Raw genomic sequence first — 7374 nt, forward strand, 5'->3', positions numbered from 1 at the left:
TTTCCTAGAAAATTGGCAATCAATCTACCTCAAGACCCAGTTACACCACTCCTGAGCATATACCCCAAAGGATGTTCCATCCTACCACAAGGACACTTGCTCAACTATGTTTATAACAGCTTTACTCATAATCGCCAAAAACTGGAAACAACCCAGATGTCCCTCAACCAAATAAGAAAAGAAAGTGTGGTATACTTACACAATGGAATATTACTCAGCTATTAAAAACAATGATATTTCTGGGCATGGTGGTACACTCCTTTAATCCCAGCACTTGGGAAGCAGAGGTAGTTAGATTGCTGTGAGTTCGAGGCCAGCCTGGTCTACAAAGCAAGTCTAGAACAGTCAAGATAACACATAGAAACCCTGTCTCAAAAAAACAAAAATAAAAATGAAAAATAAAAAACAAAACAATGATATTATTAAATTTTCAAGCAAATGGATGGAACTAGGAAAGATCATCCTGAGTGAGATAACCAAGACCCAGAAAGGCAAGCATGGTATATACTCATTTATAAGTGGATATTAGCTTTAAAGGATAGCCATGCTACAATCCACAGACCCAGAGAAGATAAATAACAAGGAGGGCTCAAGGGAAGATGCATGAATCTCACTCTGAAGGAGAAACAGGAACAGAATAGGCATCCTGGGTGGACAGGGGGAGGGGCCTGAATGGGGTGTAGGGACTGGAACAAGGGCATCAGTTACGGGTGGGGCATCCATTATGTGGAGGGTAAGGGGAAAGAGTAGTGGTATGCAGGCGGTGCACAGACAAACATACAATCAAAACATCCATATACATGTTTTTAAGCTTAAAAAGGCAATTCCATGTAGAGTGTAAATTTGTAGCTATCCAGGCTGCAAGTGAGAACAGAGATTGACTGGAAGTGGGCATGTGGTCTTTGGGGCTCTAAATTCAGATAGTGGTGATGGCTGTGCAAATATGAGAATTTGCTGAAAAGCCACTGAAGTGTGCATTTGAAAGGATAGATATTATGATGTGCAAACTACAACTTAAAGCTCCAAAGAGTAAGATTTCCCTTTTTTCACTAAGAGTAAGAGGGACTGTATATACCCTCTTTCAACAGGAAGCATCACCTAGAAAGTGTATAGGAGAAACAACTTCTTTTCCAAATTTGAGAAAACAGCAGCTAAGGATGGCATCACAGTGCCTGCTTTCTGAGCCAGAGACTGAAAGTCAGCACACTAAGGTAAGATGTCTCAGAAAGAAGGGACTAAGACCCAGTCCAATGGACTCACTGAGTCTCACATGGTGAAGTTGAGAGCCCAGAAAACAAAGGTGGTTGATTTTTTTCAGAATGCCCTAGGAGAGTGAGCCACTCCAGAGAACCTGGGAGCTCTACACAGGGGTTTCCGCAAGCAGTGAGTTTGTGCATGCAAGGACATTACACAAGGTCGGGAGCACAAGCTGAAAAGATCAACGAAACAGCCAGACTAAGCAACTCACTGTCCACTGTGTATTGGATAGAGTCATAAGGATCTTGCTTCAACAGTAGGAAATAATTAATCTCTGATTAAACAAAGCTATAATTTGACCTAAAAAAAAATCACAGAGCAAACACTGAAAGTACCAAGCATTTATCAAAAAAGATAGAAATGCCCTAGAACATACTCAGGCGTATCTGTGTGAGTTCACTGAGCTTCAACACTAAGCAGACCATGTCTAGCATCCAGCTAAAAATCACCACAGGTGCTGGTGCATCTGCCTTGTTCACTGGATTTGAAATCACCTAGGAGACACTCCTCTAGGTGTGTTTGGGGAGATGTCCAGTGGAGAAGAGAAATCTCACTCTGAATGTGGGGAACACAACCCCATGTCCTAAGGTCACAATTAGTCTGAAAAACAAAAATGGAGTCAATATGAACAAAGGCATTCAGCTCTGTCTCTGCTTCTTGATTACAGAAGCCATATGGCCATCCTCCTAAGACCCCGCCCCCTCTTGCTGTCATGCCTTTCTGCTATGGTGGATTGTATTACTTCTTTAAATATAAGAAAAAAAATCAATTTTTCTTCCTGTAAGTTGCTTCTATCAATATTTTTCACAACAGCAATTGTTTTGTTTATTTTTGTGATTGTAATTGAATGGCATTTCTCTCTTCCCTTTTTCCATCTAAGCTTCCTATATACCCCTTCCTGCTCTCTTTCCAAATTTATGGCCTCTTTCATTGCATGCACATATGTTTTTATGTATTCATAGGCATTCCTAAATATAACCTTTCCATATAATGTTACTTGTAAACATGTCTCACGGCTGACCACTGGCATCATACAACAATTTGGTACAGTCCTCTCTGGGGAGGATCACCTCTCCTGCTCCCAACTTTACTTGGGTGCTTGTAGTTCTTTGTTGAGGCCTTATGGGCATTTTTCTATCTAGTTTAGCATGTTCATTGTGTCATCCTTATTCAACTCAAGTGTTGGCCGTCATGTTGACAAAAATTTAAAGGTATAGCTTTAGGTGTCACTAGAAGACACAATCTCACAGCTAACTTCCTGATCCTCTGGTTCTTATGATCTTTTCTCCCCATCTTCCACAATATTTGCAAAGCCTTAGGTACAGTAATGTTTTGTAGATCTATCTATTGGGACTGGGATCCAATCCATTTTGATTGGCTGTGGTTTTCTGTAGTGGTCCTCATCACTCACAAAGGTAAGTTTCCTTGATGAGGGGTGAAGACTACACTCATCTGGGGGTATAAAGATAAATGTTTATGCACTTGTCAGGGATTATGCTGGGTTAGTAAATTAGCAGTTGTAGATTCTTCTCCAATACCCATGACTTCATTAGCACTGATTAGTAAGCTGGGTTTCCAGTACTGAGCATGGTATCCTTCCTGTTAATTATAGAGCAGCTGGTTACCGCCAAGATGTGTGTGCCACTACTGTACCCATAGGGCCATCTTGCCATGCTGGTTGTTGATGTGGTTCATAGGCATCATAGATGGGTAGCTAGTACTGTTGTTCACCTCCCTTCTTCAGAAGTTTGTATGTCACTCCTTCTAGTACCATGAAACCTCATTCTCAGGGAAGAGGCATTCAGGTCAGTAGCAACGGAGTGGGTTCAGGGTCTGGTTTCTAAAGTACATGGTGTCTGTTCATAGCAGCCTTATTCATAATAGCCAGAACATGGAAACCACCTAAGTGTCCCTCAGTAGAAGAATGGATAAAGAAACTGTGGTACATTTACACTATGGAATACTATTCAGCTATTAAAAGCAAGGAATTCCCAAAATTTGTGAACAAATTAATTGAACTAGAAATGATCATGAGTGAGTTAACCCAGAAGCAGAAAGACTCAAATGGTATATATTCACTTATAACTAGGCACTAGCCCAAGGGACATGTCCCATGAAAGTCTTCACTTACCAGGAAAGTGGGATAGATGTGAGGACATCCTATTGGGACTCTAGGTGAGAGAACTATAGGAGAATGGGGAAATAGAAGGATCCAGAGGGTCCTAGAAACCTACAAGTAGAACATTATGATGGGCAGATCTGGGCCCATGGGTTCTGCTCAAACTATGGCACCAACCAAGGACAATATGTGCAGTAAACATCGAATCCCTACCCAGATCTAGCCAATGGACAGGACAATCTCCACAGTTGAGTGAAGAGTGGGGACTGACTTTCACATGAACTCTGGTGCCCCATATTTGACCATGTCCCCTTGATGGTAGGCCCAGTGGCACTCAGGGGAAGGATAGCAGGCTACCAAGAAGAGACTTTACACCCTATGATCATATACAGGGGGAGGAGGTCCCCTCAGTCACAGTCATAGGGGAGGGGAATAGGATGAAAGTGGGAGGGAGGGAGGAATGGGAGGATAGAAGGGATGGGATAACAATTGAGATGTAATATGAATTAATGAATGAATGAATTAATTAATTAATTAAAAATAAAATTAAAACAAAGTACATGGTGTCTTCACCAATAGGGACTTACCTTCCACTTCTCAAGGCTATGTAAGGGCAATAGGAATAGACTATGCTTTGGAAGTCTCTTAGGTAGCCTTGGCCAACAACATGAAAGAGGATTCCTCATATCTTGTACTGAGCTTTTGTTAGGTGATCTTTGACTCTTGGAAAAAGCACTATTAGACCAGATGATAAAAGCTTATTAAAATTATGTATATATAGGCATTATGAGGGTTTTTGTTTTTTTGTTTTGTTTTGTTTTTTAGGGAAATAGATAATAGCGTGATTCTTTGTGGCTTTTCCCAACTATCCATTTTGTTATTTTACCTATCTACCTCCTCCTGTATTTACTCCTTCTCCCTTCCCTAAGGACCCCCCTTTCTCACTCACCTATTGCATCCTGCTCTTCTCCTTTACCACCCTCCCAATTTCTTCTGCACTAACCTCTCTGCCTAAGGAGCTTACATTTCCCCTTTTCCAGTCAGATCATTTGTATCCTGCATTCCCCTTCACCCTCTTCCCACATCTTCCGTGGTTGGTTATCCCCCTCCCTGCCCTAACCAGCCTTCCTTTCCCATTTCTCTGATCAGATTACTTATACCTCACATTCCACTCTCTATTGCTCCCAACAGCCCCCTGCCCCCCAACCTTGCAACAGTTCCATTTTATTTTCCTGATTTCCATAGTTAGTCACACCTGAAGATTTAGAGCTAGGAGCGTCCAATAAGATAGAAGATGCTAGGTTTGTCTTTCCGGGTGTGGATCACTTCCCTCAATGTGATCATTTCTAGTTCCATCCACTTACATACAAACTCCATAGTTTCTGTTTTCTTTTCTACTTAATAGTGCTCCAGATTGTCTGTGTGCCACATTTGCGTTGTCAAACCACCAGTTGTGAAATGTTTGAGTTGTTCCCATTTCCTAGCTACTCACAACAGCTTCTAAAGGTCGATAACATATCAGGCTTGCTGAGAAACAGAAAATCCAGTCAATCAAAGCTGACACAGATAACAGAATCACCAGACAAGAAAATTAAAGATGTTATAACCATTTTACGTTTAAGATATTAAGTAGGACCACTGAACTTTTGAAAATTAAAAGCATAATACTTGATGTTTTAGATGCATAGAAAATTGATTGTCATCGAATAAGATACCAAATGAACTCAAGGTTGAGGATTTAACTCAATGGTAGAACACCTGCCTATCACTGTAGACCCTGGGTTCCATTACAGCACCAAAGAGAGAGGAGGGAGGGAGGGAGGCAGGATGGGAGGGAGAGAGGGAAAGGAATAAATCAATGAGTTCAACTCATTTTAGAAAGCAATAGAAATTGTTTAAAATGAAATGTGTTGGCTCCGAGTCCTTAACAATTCTACTTTATTAGGAGTTTATTAAGGTATGTACCTCCCTTACAACCCAACTACTCTAAATAGGAGGGAAAAGAGATTAAGGAGAACAAGAATGAAACCTTCTGGGTATCAGCTCCATGGGGCAAATCCCCTGGTATAAATCTCAGGAGTCTAGCACATTCTCTATCCTACAGGAGAAGGCGAACCGTCCATGGACCGAACCTGGAGAAACCCACCGCGCTCACCCCTCTGTGGTGAATCTTCCAACTCTGCATCGCCACGGTTAGGAACCTCTGATCTCTCTCACTCTGATTCACCAAAGTCCTTCTCCTCCTAATGATGGTCCTTTTTGCAATACAACACCCCAGGCTGGCTGAGGGTCTTAGGAGCCTGTCTTTTGTCTTGGGCTGAAACTTCTTCACTCTCTTAGTCTATCTAAGATCTTTATCAGTGTGTAGAGACAAGGTCTCAGTGTGGTCAAGCATCCCAAGACTGTTTTCGCCTTGGGCCCAGCCTAAGGCAAGGTTACATTCTCTCCACAGAAATGTAGAAATAAAAAGATTTTTAAAAAGAAATTATAGCCGGGAGTGGTGGCGCACGCCTTTAATCCCAGCATTCAGGAGGCAGAGGCAGGCGGATCGCTGTGAGTTCGAGGCCAGCCTGGTCTACAAAGTGAGTCCAGGATGGCCAAGGCTACACAGAGAAACCCTGTCTCGAAAAACAAAAAAAAAGAAAAAAAAAAGAAATTATTAAAACATTAATGAATCCGCCCCCAGCAACGGACAAAGAAACACCTTATGGGTGATGCTGCTCTTACATCAGTCAGGGGCAGAGCCGGCGACAGTCCTTTGTCATCCTAGTTGATGCCTGGCTTGGTGGCCAACGTCGTCTTCTGCCTAGGACTCGTGAAAATCAAATCAGGTCAAATTAAGTCGAACCCAGGAAGCACAGCGCGGGAGGAGGACGACAGACAGAGACTTGCTGACCGCCATGCCACCCAACAGACCTACCCTCCGGCGCGCAGCACAGGCGGGCCCCAGACAACCGCTTGTCTCCACACCATGCAGAAGGATGAAGTATTTCACCCTGAAGCCCACTGGCCAGTGTGGCCAGCCTACAGTAGGAGCCTCCGCAACGTGCGATTATGTGGTGGTCAGATGGGAAAAGACGAGAAGTGGAGCAGCTTGAGCATTATGAAGAGAGGCGGAACTAGAGACTCGAGAGGACAGACTGAGTGGCCAAGCCCTGCACCTGGGGCCATGGGGCGGTCCCAGCCCAAGCTGCAGCTGAGGGCTATGCCTGAGCCCATGGTTATGCAGTGGCAGAGATTGATGCTATGTTATCACTAGAGAAGCTGGGGACCATTCCTGTTGCGGCAGATGCTGGGGACCACGTGGATGTCCAGGGGCTGTGCACAATTAGCCCAGCCTCTCACGGGATGCGGCGCTTTTCTGAGCTGGCCCTATCGCCCATCTCAGGGGAGAGTGAGTCTTGAGCCTCACCCAGGCAGGACAGTGGAGCTAGGGGGGTGGTAGGGTGTGGGTGAGCCTACCCTCAGGGCAGAGTGTGGGGCAGGGGTGATGCCTTCTCCTTCCCCTTACCACTGTTGTAGCTGGGAAAGCTGCCCTTGGGGTCATGAGAGGAGAAGTGCTATCCCTGACACATCACTGGATGTAGCACTCAGGAAAGCTAGCCCTGCACCTCCCCTTGGCAACACAGTAGAGCTAGCCCTGATGACAAGGGCAGGGGTGAGGCAGCCTGTGAGGGGCTGCGACAACTGACCCAGCCTCGAGGGTGTGAGAGTGGTAGAGCTGTACCAGCCCCTCACAGGCTGCAGCACTTGGGTACGTTGGCCCATGCACATTGGCTGGACAGCTGGCTCTGGAGGTGTGGGTGCAGCTGGCCTGAGGGCATGAGAGCAGGAGAACTGCTCCTGCCTCTGGCTGATGTCAGCATTTGGTGGCCTTCCTAGATAGTGCTGGAGAGTTAGCCCGGGGGGGGGGGGGGTATGGATAAAGAAGAGCCCCAAGCTGACCAGCCCAGCCACTACCAGGTTCAGACTCAGGGGTCTGAATAGGCCCACCCCCA

This window comes from Acomys russatus, chromosome 12 (assembly GCF_903995435.1).
Source record: "Acomys russatus chromosome 12, mAcoRus1.1, whole genome shotgun sequence".
In the NCBI taxonomy this organism is placed as follows: Eukaryota; Metazoa; Chordata; class Mammalia; order Rodentia; family Muridae; genus Acomys; species Acomys russatus.